Source organism: Anastrepha obliqua, chromosome 5 (assembly GCF_027943255.1).
Source record: "Anastrepha obliqua isolate idAnaObli1 chromosome 5, idAnaObli1_1.0, whole genome shotgun sequence".
Lineage (NCBI taxonomy): Eukaryota > Metazoa > Arthropoda > Insecta > Diptera > Tephritidae > Anastrepha > Anastrepha obliqua.
Window position 1 is genome coordinate 55,751,419 of NC_072896.1, and position 18,744 is coordinate 55,770,162.

General features: G+C 33.9%; 1 protein-coding gene across 1 annotated transcript in view; it reads left to right on the plus strand.

Annotated features, from left to right (window-relative positions):
• Nucleotides 1–375: 375 nt before the first annotated feature.
• Nucleotides 376–18,744, plus strand: part of LOC129247571 (neurotrimin) — a 159,161-nt gene continuing 140,792 nt past the window's right edge. The window contains exon 1 of the mRNA XM_054886740.1: nt 376–642. The gene's annotated coding sequence lies outside the window, so the exon portion shown is untranslated. The remainder of the gene's footprint in view (nt 643–18,744) is intronic.

Genomic DNA, 18,744 nt, shown 5'->3' on the forward strand with positions numbered 1-18,744 from the left:
CCATGCCTCACGAAAACGAAAACGATTATAGCGGGGCCACAGTCGGCAGCCATATAGAAACAGTTCGGTTCGGGTTTCGTATCGTCAACGTTAATTTCTATTACTTTACTTCTTCCATTGCTGTTGTTTTGACTCTCGGGCCTCGGATTTCCCAACTATCAGCTTCGTTCCTTTGTACACTTCGGTTCTACCTTGGTGTTGTTATTTTTGCATTAAATATGTGGCATATTCGTGTTGTTGCATAGCACTACGTGGCGCTGGTTGGCAGTTTTCGTGTGCCCACATCGTCTTCGTATCATTAAATTGCATACCGATGTATTGGTTTTTCTCGCCGCTGTGGTTGTTGTTAATTTTGGCCAATTTGTGTCGGCCTATACAGGAGTTGTCGTACTATATCCTGATGTTTTGTTGAGTAGCTTCGTATTCAGTTGCGCAAAGGATTCTGCACGAATTGGACGCGAGTATTTGTTGCGCGGAGCGAGTTTCAGTTTTCTTGGTGCTTAGTTCGTTAATACGTCAAAAAATTGCGTATACATCGCTGCTTGAAGAGCATATATATATTTATTTAATTCAAATTTAACGAGCATTTTTTCGGAAGACAATAAGTGGAATCTAAGTTTTCGAAGAAGAAAACATGCCCTTGTGAGTGAAACGTAAACAAAATATTTAGAAATGACACCAAAATGCACCTATTTAAAAATTATTAAAAAAAAAATCTTGTAAATGGTGAAACAAATTGTGAAGTTTTTTAAGTAATCAAATCTATATACATTTGTATGTTTTTGTACAGAATGTAAAAAAATCATAAAATATTGTAAATTATTTAACTACATATAACCTATAACTACGTAACATGATATATTATATCAAATGCATTAATTAAAAAAGTTTGAAATCAAAATTGTAAATATGAGCACTTGCTTAAAACTAGAGATCATCACACAATCACAGTATTGGTTAAAAACTTAGACATACGAGTACACCTTATTATCCAACATTTTAACTTTCTAGTTGGATTAAGAAAAATGTTTCGTCCGAAAACTATTAACAGTTTCCCATAACGACTTAAAACATAATGAATTACATTGAGCACGGATGACAAATTGTGGGATATGCGTGCCCATCCATACATATATATATGTATATGTATGTATGTATGTATGTATGTACTTTCATACATATATCGATTACAATCTATTAAATGACAATAAGTAATTCCCGTAGTAGTTTCACATAAAATATGTGTCCAATATTGTGTTAACTAATTCAAATAGAATAATTGTTTAAATTTACTGTCAAAGTGCACCAAATGTGGACTGTTCGTGTAGAAAAGAAAAGTCTAAGCGTCTAAGTCGATTTTTTATAGAAATGTTATTGCCCATGTTCGGAAAGAGTCTAGAATAAGTCTCGTAAAGCTATCGAAAACCCAAAAACAATACTCGATGGAAGTAACTGACTTGAACCATATAAAAATTGTATTGCGCAAGTGAAAAATGGGAGAGATACTAAAGGTCAAAGGTCAAATAATGACTTCCGAAAAATTTTAACAACTCGAAAAATAATGAACCGATGCCTTTGCAGAGGTAATTAAATTGCCTTTCTTTCCATTTATGTATACATTTAGTTCATTCCAATTGCTTTAAATTTGTGAGGCAGAAAAAAACATGCATATACAATATGTATGCAAACAAATTCTTTACAACTTTTTGTTTATTTTTTTGTTTTAGAAAATTTTCATTACCATTACATTAGTGGTGATTTTATTTCTAGAGGAAAGAAAAAAATTATGTCTTTAATTTCATATAATTACATACATATCTACACTTACATATGTATACGTTTATACTAGGTGCTTTAAATTTTTAATATTTCATTGTTTTGTGAATTATTAATTCGTATGCATATCAATATAGTGTTATTTTTTCAAGAACATAACCGCCATCATTCCAATTCATCATCAATCCAATTCCGATAAACAGTATTTTTACTTATTGTATTTTTATAAATTCTCACGAATTTAAAATAAGAGGTGTGAAATATACATATGTACATATACTATTGCAATTTAATTACCTTTGCATACTTACTTTTTCAATCGGTTCATTTTTTCGATACATATCAATTTACATATCCTACTAAAAATAGGAAAAGAAGAAAACTATAGGTTCGTGCGAATATATTGTTGATAGACAGCGAATTCGTGTGAGCTCAATTTGTGATTTTCTAAAAATTACATTTTCTAGTGAAATTGGAGCCTAAACATTTAAAAATGGTTATTCTATTGCGAGAATACGTTAGGCGAATAAACGAAACCAAGTGCATTAATTATTAGCTATTTAATTTCAATAAGAATTCAAGGAGTTAAAATTTCAGCAAATAGGCGCATTGTAAGAAATCCATGCTGAGCTCCAAAGGATTTTGTCAAGATTATATTTATTGCCATTTATCTGAAATCAAATATTCAGTCATTTAACTCTGCATTTACATAATTATAGTTAATTATGGAGCCGTAATGATACATACCATTAATATCGTTATTTTAGAACAAATGTTCTTGCTAAAAAGTCCACTTCGACAACACCGTTCAAATTCCAGAAAAAAGTTCAATTTAATTCAGTAGTTTACACAGCGAAGGCCGCTTGCTCCCTTTTTTAAGTGTTTGGCCGTGTTCCTTTCACTTTTTGTGGCGTACACCTTAGTTGTTCCACAAATGGAGCGACCTACAGTTTTAAGCCCACTCCGAACGGCAGATGATATTTTATGAGGAACTTTTCTATGGCGATAACACTCGGAGGTTTGCCATTGCCTACCGAAGGGCAACCGCTTCTTAAAAAACTTTATCTTTCATTTGGCTTTTCATGCACGGAGATTCGAACCTGCGCACTTCTGAATTATAGTCATGCACCAACCCATCCGGCTACGGCGGCTTCCGATAGTGCAATACTAAATTTTACATGTACAGTGGGCCCTCAGTTAACGAACATCATTGGTCCCTAATTTGGTTCATTATATAAGTATACCCGCCAATATTTTTGTAAAATTTAATTTGGCCGGCGGATTTTTGGAATCAAACAAACTCAAATACCATGAGAGTTATAGTTTGTAGCAACAGAGGGTCGTACGTAAATTTAGTCTTAGCATATAAAAAATTGGCGTGGTTTTTATCTCATTTCATTAATATTATATCATTGGCGGATCTAAATGAAGTGCGGGCAATACGGGCACCCAGTTTGGCCTATTTTTATTGCAGCCTACGCTGTATCAAGTTTCACTGAAATATATTTTAATTTTTGTTCGAGATATCGTGGGCACGTACAAATAAACATTACTTGTTTGTGAACGAACCCATTTGTTAACGAAATTATTATACCCTTCTGTACAAGGGTGCGCGGCTTTAATAGCACACATATGTACATACATATGCATGCATGTTTCAACACGTCTCGTTAATTGTATGAGCACAAGTGTTGCAACGATGCTGCTGAAACTAAAGCTAAACACAGACAACGAAGTTTTACTTACCTTTACTTCTTCTTTTTCTCGTTATACGAAATTTCCAAGGCGAAGTCACTAGAGTAAAACAGCATTTACATCTATCTTGCCATCATAAACAAACTAAAAAATAAACAAGAAAAAACACATCACTTTGACATTCAAACCATAAAATTCCAAGAAAAAAACGAATCAGCTGCTTTAATAAATTCACCTTAACGAATCCACCTTGCGAAAATTCGTTCGGTAAGCGAAATGTTTTTATATTTTATTCGTTCGTTAAGAGCGGCGTTCGTTAGCCGAGATTTCACTGTATTTTGTTTTTGCTTTTTGTGTATAAATTGTCGTAGTCAGCTGACTTCTGCTGACTGGTAATAATAACACTCGTCGGCAGTTGGTTGGGGAAATGATGAAACCAAGTTTTTTTGAAATTCTGGGTTGTATATAGAAGATTAATTTTTCAGTTTCCCTTGGTTAGCCATAATATGGTATGCGTTTTTTTTTTTCAATTTGTAGTTGTTGGTCGAGGAGGAGTATTTACGAAAGCTGAAACTTATTTACATGCAAATATTTTTACCACCAAAACAACTTTCTCGGGGGATTTTCCCGTACGCGGAATATGAATCTGTAATTTGTTTGTACCAACTAGAACCGCAAAAATTATAAATATAACCGCGTATAGTTATATAAATTACAATGAACACACAATTGTTGGTTTTAAGCGTCTTCTAAACCTCCTCATTTTGTAACCCCTGCGTGCACACTTTACCCATTGTAAAGTTGTTTATGTTTGGAAATAAAGGGCCAATTGGCTCAATTATCCTATAAAATAGTAGCAAGTAAGGAATGCTAACTTTGATTCGGACCAAACTTTATATTTCCGCGACAATTTTTGTAAAATTTTATTTGGGTTTGATGGTTATTCAAACAAACTCGGAGACACTGAGAACTCTCATAGATTATAAAATCAGAGGAACGGACGGAAATGTAGTCTTAACAAGTCTGTTTTTAGTCTTGCTTTTTAACCTATCTCAACAATCTTAATGTTGGATCCAATTGAGGTGGCAGCAATACGTGTCCCAAGTTAGGGCGAGTTTTACTAATTTACCCAAATTTTATCATTTTTTTTTTTAACTTACATTGTATTTCTTTCCTTGTGTTCGTCACTTGTACCAAATTCGTTAAAGATCGTGAAGGGGTACCGAAAAAATTTGTATTTATAAGCAACAATTCGCTTAAGCGTTTGTATCGGTATGCCCAGGACCAATGTGACATGGAATACATCCAGGACATCCAGATCATTTTTGGGGCAATATGCGCGAAAGTTGGACTTTTCCACAATGCACAAATATAGATTTCCGGAAGTATGTACATACTAGGTAAGGTTTGCTTTGAAAATATATAAGTTATCAACAAGAGCGCGTTTACCAATATGCAATTAATTACAGCCCGCAACACCAGTGGTAACATGCAAACTGATGGAACTGAGTGGAGAATTTAAAAAGCTTTCTTTCGGATGATAAGGTGACTGTGAAGAAATTTCTGTATTATAACGAGCTACAACAGGGAGAAGAATTGGATAGTCTCCACGAGGACGTGATCAAATACATTGCACGCTTCATTATAAAAGGTTCACGGAACTTATGTATTTCCAATGAGCCTACCTCCACATTGGCGGACAAAGTGTTCAGAGAAGGATCAGCAAAGCCTTGTACCAGCTTTTTGAGTACTGCTAAAAAATTGGAGCTAGTACTAAAAAATTTTAATGTTACAACTATTCGGCATTACGGCAGCTACTTGGAAAAGCGGATTGCGTGTTCGGAGCACATAAACGCTAGCGCCGACGTCAAGAAGATTTTTTCAGAAGAAGAATGTATCAATTATGTACAAAATTTTACAAATCAATTCGAAATGAAAATATTTATTAAAAATCCCCTTAAATATAATATAATTATATGTAATTGTAATAATATAATTATGTTTAATTTAAAAAAGTGCATGTGATTTGTCAAGTACTTAGTAATGTAAGAAAATCGTGACTAACTGCGAACTTCCGTGGACAAAGTGTAGTAAAGTCAGGTGTAAGAATGTTCAAAGTTTATTTTTAGTCAACTAAATTTATAATGAATTCGTTATTCTATAAAAAAATTCATTATGGTCCTATATGCTTAGGTAAAAAACTTCATTTTGGCGAAACTTCGCAATCAGTTTTAATTTTAAAATTCAAGTCACAAAATGTAAAATGTAAGTTTAATTTAATCCAACAATTTTTTGTTAGACTTTGATTCTTCATAAAATATGTTATTTACATTAAATTTTAATAGTATCTTATTTTTTTAAAACCGCTCGCAGTTGGTTTCCATTTAAGCAAAAAACCAACTTTTTTGCTACCATTTTTACCAAAGGGATTTAATTTTTACCCTTCTCCACCCTTCTCAAATGCAATCGTTTGTTATATAGTATATATGTATGTATATATTTGGCGCGTACCTCCTTTTTGGGGGTTTGGCCGAGCTCCTCGTCCCATTTGTGGCGTGCGTTTTGATGTTGTTCCACAAATGGTGGGACCTACAGTTTCAAGCCGACTCCGAACGGCAGATATTTTTATGAGGAGCTTTTTCGTGGCAGAAATACACTCGTAGGTTTGCCATTGCCTGACGAGGGGCGACCGCTATTAGAAAAATGTTGAAACTTCATTATTTTAAAAAATTACCTAGAAGCAAGCTACATTAAAGATACATAGCAAAAGCTTGGAAGTTTTTAAGCTTGGAAGTTTAATTTATTACTTTAAACAAGAAAAAAATGTTTAAGTATGCGGTATGAATTAAGTATGTATCTGTTTGCGTCTCAGAAAAATTTTTGTGGAAAATTTAGTGGAATTTCCCTCTACAATGTGAAAAAAGATGTATAATTTTTGCAAATGGCGTCGTATGTCATATTTGACATTTGTGAACTAAACAGCTGCAGTAAACAAACAGACAAACAATAGATCGATAAGCGGACCAAATAAAGATTTCCATCACTCAAAATATTTTTTTCTTTTTTTACTTATATTAGAAAAATGTTATTCAAAAACAAAATTTATTATTAATTTCGCGGTACCTTGTATGGATGCATATTGAAAGAAAGGAAAAAGAAGGTTATAGTTTAGGTGAGATCGAATAATGGAATATATTATTTTTTGTTATTTATACAATGCCTATGCGTAGCCATGTATGTATTCGTGTTAAAAAATCAAATTAAATATGAGCCTAGAGTGTATATATTTTCAACACATAAACAGCCGAATCAACAGATGCCGAAGATATATGTACTTAGGGATGTCCTTAGGATGTCCATAGGTTTGCACATATTTAAGTAGCTCGTAAGCAGCTAAACTTGTTAATTTTACATATTCTTTGAATTTTAGCAAATTTTGTTTGTTTGCCGCTTCCAAACGACTATTGTTTTTTTCCTTTATCCCCAAAAACACATAAATTCAAGCCTTCTTCTTTGGGCATATTTAAAAGTGTTTTCTGACTAAATCTCGTAGTAAACACTTTTAAATATTATCTTAGTATCCTGGCCAAGTTATTTTGGAAATATTTGTATAGTGAATGGGTTGTTAATAATCTATTTGGAAGATGTTGGACTTTGAAATTAAACAAACCGATGGAAACGAAGGGCCGGGAATTGGGAAGGCACAATCTTGTATTCTATGTGAGCGGACTATACCACCTTTGATTTGAAATAGAAAACACTTAAAAATTCGTAATTAACTAAATTCGTCATATAACCAAATTAATCTGAAATTGCCAAATAATAATGTTCTTAAGTATCTAGGGTGACTTTCCCGGTAACCTTGTATAATACGTTACCTGCAAATAATTTTGAAAAGCTCGTTTCAACAAAGTTTCTGCTAAATGATAAACATTGAAGAGTGTTACACTTTTGAAATTCTTCCAGCGTCATTTGCAGATTGATCCGGTACTAGTGATGGCCGAGATCGAGTTCTTTTAGTCGATTGTTCAAACATCACAATGGTTCTCGACGTTTTCTCTCTTACACAATTTTACTACGAATTGCCAGTCAATATTGACCAATAAGTTAAAGTAAATATTAGCACAATCGACCGAAACATCCCGAACTCGCTCCTAGCCAGCGATTGCTAACATATCTCTCATGTTTTTCTCTCGCAGGCAACGGATCACCAGCCGCGGATTAGCAGAAATGAAAGAAAAAAATGGAATTTTTGCAATTAATAAATATAAAAATCCTTGTAGGTTAGTTTAAAGTAAATTAGATTAATTATAGAGTTTATACGGATTTTTTTTCCGCTGACGAAGGTTACATAAAACGTCAAAAAATTATTTTCGCTAAAGTTCGTTGTGTCAGGAAAATTATCATATGAATGCCGCCGTGAAAGTTCTCGGCTTTTAATTGCATTAAATGTTATTTTCTCAGATGCAATGGTACAAAAGAGTCAAACCTGGAAATTCATATGGATTTCTTCAAAAAAAAAAAAAAAAAAATATTTTCTATACAATTTGATGACTTGCTAAAGTTAAGGTGGCTCACCCTTCTTCTTGAGCCCCAATACCTTACGGAGCGACCTCAATTTATTAAAGCGTCTCGATCCCTAAACTTACTTAGTATGAAATATAATTGCTTAGTAGCCGAACGACAGTCCTTCGTGCTTACTCCCCATCTTTGGAACCTCCCGCCACAAAAAATTAAATTAAAATTGCTAAAGTGTGACGAATATTCTTCTTTTTTTCACGTCTTTGTTTTACCTTCACAACATAAAATACAATATTTGCGTTCGGAAGCGACTTAAAACTATTAGTCCTTCCATTTTGTAGAAAACATCAATACTCATATCACAAATTGGAGGAGAAGCTCGACCAAATACCCAACAAAAGGATGTAAGCGCCATTTTTGGAAGCAAAAATATTTTCATGTTACATATAAAATGTCGCAGAATAGTTGGACAGTTCAAAAAAGTAAATAAGCGTTCAGGTATCAATAGTAAAGCAGTATAAACTGTTTATGGTTTATCTAAATACATTTTTATGTAAAATATGTCAACAAGGATGCTTGTCTAATATTAAACAGATTTTTAAAACAAAATTATGCTATTAATCTGTATACTGCATAACATTCTTCAATAAAGTAATTACCAGAAACTCTACAAATATTACAACTTTTCTAAAGTCGTTCGACCAGGCCATATTGGACATTTATTTAGACTTCGTCGGTGTATCTTTGTATCTTTTATTAGGTGTTTGGCCGAGGGACCGACAATTTTATGCCGACTTTGAACTACAAAACTTTGACATTAAATGACGAGAGGCATCGAAAATAAGTTTTATCAATATTTGTTTAGTTTCACTGCAATTGAGCAACCACTGCTTTGAATGCACTGGAGATAGGCGAAACGTGAGCTTGGTACTTAAATGCAAGTTAATAAATACCTATGTTTATATTTTCCATTCTTATTAATTATGAATTTAACTAATAAAAAAAATGGATAGCTGTAAGCTGCAAATGTTATTCAAGGCTTTGTCACCAAGTACAGTAGATTCTGTTTTTATGCGGTATATACGTTCCGCAAGAAACAGCATAAAAAACAGCATAAAAAAAGCTACCAGTTCTATAGTAAAACTATAGATACGTTTCAAAAGTGCTAAGAACCGCATAAATCTGAAATAATGTAATAAAATCGCATAAAAAAGGGCACTAGTCCCATATTATAACTATAGATACGTTCCATAGACCGCATGAATCTGAAATAATTAAATAAAATCGCATAAACAAAAAATTGTATTTTTGAAAATTATATCTTTATTTAAGAAACGTCAGAGTCGAAAAATAAATTTATGTACATCTTCAGAAATAGAATCAGACAATACCCGCATGTTGCGCATTCGTTTAGGATTTGGCGTAAAATCACATCCGTCACTTGAGGAAATGTACACGTCTGATCTGGATGGTGATGCAGGCGGTTCCATACTTGTAGGGTTAGCATTTTTGATGTAATCTGTGATGAGTTTTTGTTTAGCTGGTTTAGAGTCTTGTTTATACCTATGTGCAATTCCCAATAGGTCGACATGCATTTTTTAATTAAAAAAAACCGCACTATTTCAAAACCGCATAAAAACAGAGTCTACTGTATTTGTAACAAAACGGTGACGAATTTGTACTTAAGCAATAAAAAAATGAAATTGTTATTTCAAAGCCTGTGGGTATTGTTCATCTCTCCCCACTCACCTCAAACTTTTGGTTTCTGAACAAGTATTCCAAAAATATTACTTTGAGTGGCTTACTAAACGAAATTACATGGAATTAATTAAGAGTTAGCAAGCAAGCTTAACAGTACTAATACCTACAGCAATAACAATTATGATAATTAAAATAAGGCCAATTTTCAATTTAATACCCAGCACATTTTTAAAAGTGGAGCAGTTAAGTAGCAGCTCATAAACTGAAACAGTATACATATATGTATGTATATACAAAAAATTATAATAAAATCTGACTATTATATGAATTGCTAAAGCCGATGGCATAAAACGCACCGAGAAAGTAATAAGAACATGGAAAAATAGAATAATCGTTCCGCCGAAAAAGTCTAATTGAGCCACAAAGCCAAAAAAATGCCAATGGAAAAACAAAATAACGCTATCTGCATATATAAGTATGCAAGTGTGTTTATTTGTGGTTGAAATTACGTTGAACACCTCGAATATTGCCTGGCTGGTTGCTATCCATGTTTGTGAGTTCGGCCGAGTCTATCGAACGCCTAAGGTGTGGGTGCGGCCTTGCGGATGCGTTAGCTATGGCGACAGATGTTGGCAATTGTCATTATTTGCTGTTGGTTTTTTTTTTGTTCCAGCTATTGTCATTATTGCAATGTTATTTCGCCCGTTATTCTCACAACATAGAAACAAGCCCACTTCTAGCCCACCAAGCGAATGGAAGCAGCAATATCAAATTAGTTGAGAGAAGGGATGGGTGACATTCTGTTTTAAAAAGACCTCTTGATGGAGTGAGATAAATACGTTACTAAAATTTTAAATAGACATGGTAATGAAAACTTTTTGACTATAGAGGGATGTCGACTTAAACGTCCTGCTCGTTGGTTCGTTCATTATTTTGTTTGTCTTTATGTTTGCATGAGCCTTAAGATGGAGATGAATTGGAAAAAGCCTTTCAGTTACGAAAGTGAGTCTTGAGTGCCATAGAAAGTTAACAGCAAACCCGCAATGCAGTAGATGAATGACAATACAGACAACGAGTTTTATACGGAATCCAGAGAAACGAATGTGAGAAACGTGAGTTGCTAGTAATTCCTAGGAGGAGATTTTCGCAGCGTGTAACTTAAAATCCTTTTCATTTCTGTTTTACAACATATCTTTGTATTTTATCATTCTTGCCTGATTAATACATCTGAAGCAGTTTCGCGTCGTGAATAGGTCAACGATGAAGTAGATTAGAAGGTTTGGCGATCCGAAACAAAATTTTGAGTATAACTTCGGCTGCCACGTAATCGGGGATTCGGCAGACACTGGTTCAATCAGTCATTGTTTTGATGGCAACGAAGTAAAATGGGCGTAGGCTGCGTTGATTTATGTCGTATATCACCAGGCCAATCTCAGTTTCTTCGTAAATTTTCGCAGACACGCTGTACAGATTACTATTGAACTGCTACTTTATTTTTCGCGATTTTGGCATCTGATTGACGTCATGAGTTATAATAATACAAAACAAATGAAAGGAAGAGAAATTACTTGCTTGTAAATATTCAGTGAATGGATTTATAATATTGTGATTTTCAGATTTGTGAATTTTAAATTAAACAAACAAATGGAAACGAAGTGCCGCCTATGAAATTGTGAAAGCACGAATTATAAAAATTGCTCCAAATGCCGTTTTTTTGCTGATGACGCCGTGGCAAAAAAGGGTGTGTGTATACATTTTGTGTTTGACAGTTTCCATTGCTGTCGTTAACTCTTCCTCTTCACAAACAAGTAATTCATCTTCCTTTTATTTGAATATTCGCAGCACGTCATGAATTCGGAAGACACAATCTTGTATTCTATCATTCTTGCGTGGTAGCAGCAACAGTCCGGAAAACGAGCACTTATAAGATCTCGGAATAATTACTAATAATTAAAAGACGAATACACTTTAGTTCTATTATTTAGATTTATTAAAAAATTTATTTAATTCAAAATTAGAATATTAATACGCTTTAATTTAGCTGTTTTGATAAATTTTAATTGAAATGTGAATTAAATATCTAACCACAAAGTCTGAGTAAATTAATCTATGTTAAAAGGCTAATTTTTCAATATAACCTCTACCTTTCATATTATTTACTTAAAAATAATTCCCTTTCCTTATATTTGTAGAATGCACTCGCGAAGACGTTTTCTTCTCCATTGACTTTAAAACTTGAACAAAGATATTCTTTTATTATCTATGGGAAACATAAAAAACATACATAGATACTTACACTGTTGTTGCTAGGTGGGTAATTTTTATATTTAAAGGCACCTTATTGGGGAGGTTTGTTACAAGTTACGATGTTTTTTTTATTTTTAATGCATTATACTGGCTGGCGGTCGATTTCTTACGCTCATATGGCTTTTAATTGATATTCTTCATTAAATGAGGTATTGCGCGGTTGAGATCGAATGAATTTTATTATAGTGGGACTAAACTTAAATCTTTTGAATTCAGCACAAAGGGCTGAAATAATTACTGCAGTCAAAAAGCGTGAAAGTGTCCCATGGCTATCCATTAAAACAATGTTTCTCAGTCTAAGTTTGTGGAATTGTAAAAATATAAAAACGAATTTTCGAATTCGTTAAAAATTCGTAATTGGGAAAGCCTCTGGGAAAGAAATCTCAAAAACAGCACATCACATTTCTCGCGTGCTCGCTACTGAAAAACACAAGATTAAATTGGAAAAGCTTAAAATTCTATAGCATTTAAAAATTTTAACTGCTCAGTGAAGTACAAAAGTACAGAGTCAGCTTAGATGACATCAGCTCTGTTCCAAAATTGGTTTCAAAAGACCACTGCTCTTTTTTCTAACAATTAGTAAACAACATACTTTGTAGTTCTTTCTATTATTTACGAAAACAAGAAGTGCAAACGTTAAAATAAAATGGTGATGAATCATTACACAGTAAACCACAACATTCTAATGTTTCGAATTATGTAAGAAAAATGGAATAATTGTAACTACAAAATCTGCTAACGAAAAAATAAATAAAAAATACATGATAACATTCGAAAACTCGAACAATTCGTTAACTCAAATAAGTCCGGTTTTCATTTCATCGAGTTTTGGCGAGCGGTCTGTAATTTGAAACTTAAATTCGTTGACTAATAATACGTTCACATATGCATTAATCACCTATAAATCCACCAAAGTAATCTACCCGTTAACGTATGGCAGATTACCTGCAAAAACTACAATGAACTGTCAATACTATATTACTTTGAGAGGTTTTTCTTCATAGAAATTATTTTTGTGGAATATTCGGTGTTTTTGGTCTCTTTAATTATTATTAACGATATGAAGAATATACAAGGAGAAGAAATAGCTAATTGAATTGCGCAATTGGTTGCTCATAATAAACAGTGGAGGAAATCCGTATGCGACGTTTACTGGGGTTGCAAAAGATTATGGCAATAATACGCATTCGAAATTCTATATTACATTTAATAGTAAGTAAAAAAAGGACAAAACGTTTATGGACACACGCTTTTTTCTGTAAAATTAATCCATAATTAATAATATTTAACAAAAATTTTATTAGAATTATGTTTACAGACCTGTTTTCTTTGCCGACATCCATTCCATTTAGTTTTTATTTTGATGTTTCTCCTTACATTCGTAATAATAATTATCGATAACACAGAAAACACAGGGTTGTAAGTCAATAAGTATCGTTATTATCTGGGATTATTTTATAATCTCAGATTTTGGGAGAGAAATTTTGTATGGGAAATCGCGCTTTTTAATTACGGATTTTGCTGCCCTCTGTTGTAAACAAACCGATGTTATCTCACTCACCACCTCACCAAATCAGCTGATTGCTTAAAAATAGCTGAGAGCCGGTTAACGGTAGGTCAAAACTTCTGTGTTCTCTTCACCGTGTTCATTGGCATCAGACGCGTGAGCGAGTTGTTCTCTCCATCCTCTCCTTTAGCAAAATTTAAATCTTCAACAAGAGGGTCCAACCGCACGCACAGCACGGGCCCCAATGGATATTGTGAAGTCGTGTAATTTCTTATTTTAGCGATTTGGCATGGACAGGAAGATCGACTTGTTTCACCATCTGAACTTCTTCCTTTGGGGCTACTTAAAGTCGCGGTTTTATTCCAACAAACCGCAGTGCTTTAGGAGAATATTCGCCGATCCTGCCGTGCGAAAGGAACGGCTTTTCGTGATTTAATTTTATGCTGGCATGCGGATGTACACGGCGAAAGAATAAAAGCAAATCGACTGGTCTACCGATTAATAGATTTGCCTAGTATTAGCCAGGCACCTCCAAGCTGACGTTTCCAACATGGGTGGCACTGGTTGTGTGCAAGCAAACCGATGTTAAAGCGCGGCCCTTCATAGCCAAACGGGCAACAATGCAAACCAGCTTTTAATTGTGCGGAAGCGTCCTCTCCAATTACGATTTGACGGTGCGCATGCGCACTAAACATTTAGTCATACATATATCACTTAGTAAACACAAGTTTTTTTAAGATTATTGTATAAGGCAATGTTATGTCATTAAAAATTTAGGAAAATCAACAAAGTATTGTAATTGATTTTCAATAAAAAGAACTTTAATTTCAATAATTAAAATGCATTATATGATTGAAAGAGGAGAAAAGCGCATGGTCCGCTGGAAAACATGATTATACAGCAAAAGGAAAAATTTACTTCAGTGCTACATTCATCATAGGCTATCAGATTAGAGTCTTATAAGTATATGTCAAGGCGAATTGAGTACTAAAGATGGCGTCTTCCCCCAAAAGTTACTTTATTTTTCACGATTTTGACAAGTCTGACGTCAGACTCTCACTAAAATTCTCTAAATATACACTCACCCGCATGTTTTTACTTATTTTTAAACTTGTATTCGAATTATTTTCAATAAAATTAAATGCAAATGCATTTATCCATATAATCACTTTCCAATTTTAAACGCGAATAAGAAGAAGATTGGAATGACAACAGTATAGTGTTGCTGGATGCCTGCAAATGAAAACAAAAATATGAACAAAACTGAAGTTGTTGCTGTTGTTGTAGCAGCATGAACATTCCCCATACATATATGGGGAATGCTGCTGAAGTGACAGTCCTTGGCCGGATATAAATCCGCGTCGTTCCGGTAACGTAGAACCGACTGTCGTTGGAACGAACAAAAATGAAGTATTTCAGTTTAGTGTTAATGATGGGGATAGGGGTTACTGTGCCTCCTTAATACACACACGCATATGCCGTTTTAATTTTGGGTTCAATGGTTTTAACACGGAAAGGAGTTCTACGCAAAATACTATGGATTGCGTAGCCGGAGGGTTATTTTTTTGAAAGGTTTCATAAAGACGAGTTTTTTCATAAAGACAACCACAATCAACCTATTTGTTTTGCAGACATGATAATTGAATTTTTGTGGAGAAAATCTGTTTATAAAAAGCATAAGGACCGGTTTGTAAAACTGATCGAAGTAATACAATATACTTATAAACCGTAATTTTTGGTTTTTAATTTCTTTATGATTTTTTGCGACACCTTTAATATCATTGTTTTTAAGCTTCGATGAGTAAAATACGTGCAGAACATAGTCCAAACAATCGCACTGTTTTTATTTTAAATGCTCTCCTGCAATGCTTTTTTTGTATGTTTATATTTTCAAAAATGTTTCTCAATTTTAAATTACGGCAAAAAATACTGCAGATTTACAATCAACTCTCCACTGAACATCTCTGCATACGAACTACGTTTTTATTTCAGGTTTATGGTAACGCCAACTTTTCGCTAAATTACACAACTTTAACATTAAATTACTTAAAAACTATAAGCCTCCGGAGGGTGCGGATTTGTGTTTTAAGATGGGGATACACCCCTCTATCCCCCCCCTTTAAACCTTTTTTTCAAAGCCGGTTACATTAAACTAAATTTTTCCCAAAACAAATTAATGAAAACGAAGTGCCTCGTGTTAAATTGGGAAAGCGGAAATAAATAAAAAAACCTCCAAATGCAGTTTTCCCGCTTTTTTATACGGATGACGCAGAGACCAGAAAGTCTGTGTGTGTGTGTATAATTTCTTGTGTTCGGTAGTTTCTATTGCTTTCACCAACTCTTCTTGTTCACAAACGAGTAATTCCATTTCCCTTTGTTTGTTTATTCATGAAGTCTGACGACACATCGAATTCGGAAAGTGCAACCTGGCTATATAACAGAGCAGCGAGCGCCAAAGCAGTAAGCTTCCAATTTTCAGCTCTTCGAAACAGTTGCTACATGCAATAATCCACGTCTTACTATGCACCAATAAATTAATAATGTTATGCGTATGTCAATTTCGATACGCGGAATAACAAATGAGCGGATTGTTTGCGCAATTTTTGATTGTTGAAAGTAAACAAAATACCTACATATATCGTACAAAGTTTTTATGTGCACCCTGAAAAATGGGCGTTCTTTAGGATGTTTAGCATCTCGTTGTATGAAGATCCAATCACTATTTGGCTTTTGGATGTAATTTGGAGAAATCGGATTATTCGATAATATTTTCCGCACTCTAAACCGTATAAGCCTTTACTAAAACATTAATTTGATAATAGCACCTACTCAATATTAGCCTTTATGGATACTAATTTTGCACAGTTATCAACCTTCTAAAAACGATTCAATAAGGATCTTAGAACACAAACCTGTGTATTTACTAAGTACATACAATATATTGGATTGTTTATATCTAAACTGAAACAAAGAGAGAGAAGGAGAGAGAGAGACACAGAGAAAAAGCAGGATATTCATTGTACAGAACAGTAGAGTTGTACGAGAGATAAAGCCAAGAATCATGGTAAAAGTTTTTGAAAAGTTCTGGTCAATAAGAGGCCATTATTGGGCTTTCAGCAAATTTTACCGAATCAACTGGTGGCCTGACACAGCCGGGCTAAGTATGTGTTAGTGATGTAAGAAAAAAATCAACGCAATGTCAATTCGTTGCCGTCTGAAGAACGACTGATTGGCTGGCGAGTCCCCCGTGACGTTGCAGCAAGAACGATAGATTAAAAGATTGCGAAATCCGCAAGAGCATTCTGTCTGTAGAGTAAAAATTGGATAAACAAGAAGGTGAACGGCTCTGTAAGAGAAATTCGCTTATGAATAACAATAAAAAATAAAAACGATACACACATGGAATGAATATAAATATTATAATATTACGTCAGTAAAGTATCCAGCTGTTCACATGTATATTCTTTTTATTCTTTTTTTATTTTTCTTTGTGTATAGTTAGGAAATTGTTCAGCTGAAGGAATAAGCAGTTCTCTTTTCCTAGCCGGGGCGAGCAAACAGTGGAGCATTCACATTTCTATACACGTAAATATATGTAAATGCATGTGTATCAATTGAAGTACAAAAATTCTGTTTTTAGAGCGAAGAAAGTAAACGGCTGAATCGGAGTCGGGGGTTGCGCTCTCCAGAAACAGGAAGTTCATGGTAGCAACTTGCGCCATTAAATGAATGCATACGTTTGCAGACTTTGTAACATATGTCGTTGTTTGTCATTAAGCCAGTTGGGAAGAAACACACACTTAAACATCCTCATGATCCTTTTATGAAATTCATCTTTACATACACAAATACTTCTTCTCTACCAAATCTATTTGTATAACGGAGTTTCACACTTGTTCATATTTAATATTACTATTTTTAATACATTTTATAATAATTATATTTTCATTCTTATTTTTCGTTTACGCTTGTTATTTAAGTAAGCAAAACAATTTAAAAATTAAGCTTTTCTGAATTAAAAGTATATTGCCATTTACAATAAATCGATTTAATTTTTCAAATTTAGTTTTTTGGGCACTTCGAACTACTGCAAATTCAACTTAAAAGAGTTAAATTCAACTAAATCGACAACGAAATTGTATTTATAACATCATCAATAGTAGAAGTAGTAGTAGAAGCACTGAAAAGTGTATATTCCCCATTTGTAGCTCGCTTGTGGGCGTGGTCAAAATCCTGAAAACTCCTTCCAAAGCTCCATTTTTCGGATTGTTAAATAATTAGCCGGCTACCTTCGCGGTCTTAGTATTATTGCCAACGATACGACAACAGACTTTAAACCTATTGAAGTAATGCCAAAAATTGAAAAAAAGTCTTGTCTGGTGGGTAGGTCTAGCAGAAGTGATTCCAAATTTCGACCATGCTCACAGTCACGGTCTGGAGGAAAACGAAAAAGAACAATCTCATGCGATTAAAGCAACAGGCAGCGCATTCGCGCCTATATAGCAGAGGACTTGGGTACCAACATTATTGGCACTACCAACAATGTGGGCCTTGAAACGAGAATCTTCTTGAATTGGAAATACGAAGCGGAGAAGGAATCGGTTTCACTTGATGCTTATAATGGGCGCGGTTATCGCGGGGAAGAAGCTTTGTTGCAGCTGCTGAGATTGGTAGAAGAAAGGGAAAACCTCAAACTGGTTATATAAAATTTAACATTTCTAATTGCCCTCCACATCACAATGTATGTATGTATAGTTGGGTACTAAATGTAAAGTGAATATACTCGTATAAGTAAATGCGCCTATAATTGGCCGCAACAACCCTTTTTTTATCCGAACTTCTGTTCCAATTTTAGTGTTAAGTTATTGTACTAAACATATGTGCCCATAATTATGAAAGTGGTCTAAGTCAAAATTTAAAAAAACAAAAATGAGTTTATCACTTATCCACATCCACATTATCTAAACTATATGTATTTAATGTAATTTTTACGATATCTTCAAAAATTAACCTTTAGATAATGGGTGTAATTTCAACGCTATACGGAATTCATTTAGTGTTAATTATGAAAACGGTCTAAGTCAAAAGTTTGAAGAAATTACATATAAACACAACTTGAAAATAGCGTGAGACCCTCTTCGATACATTTCTGAAGTACATAGTAGTGAATTTATTAATTTTTATTCGGATAATATGATTATGATGCCACCTGCAGATATTATACGACCACATAATAT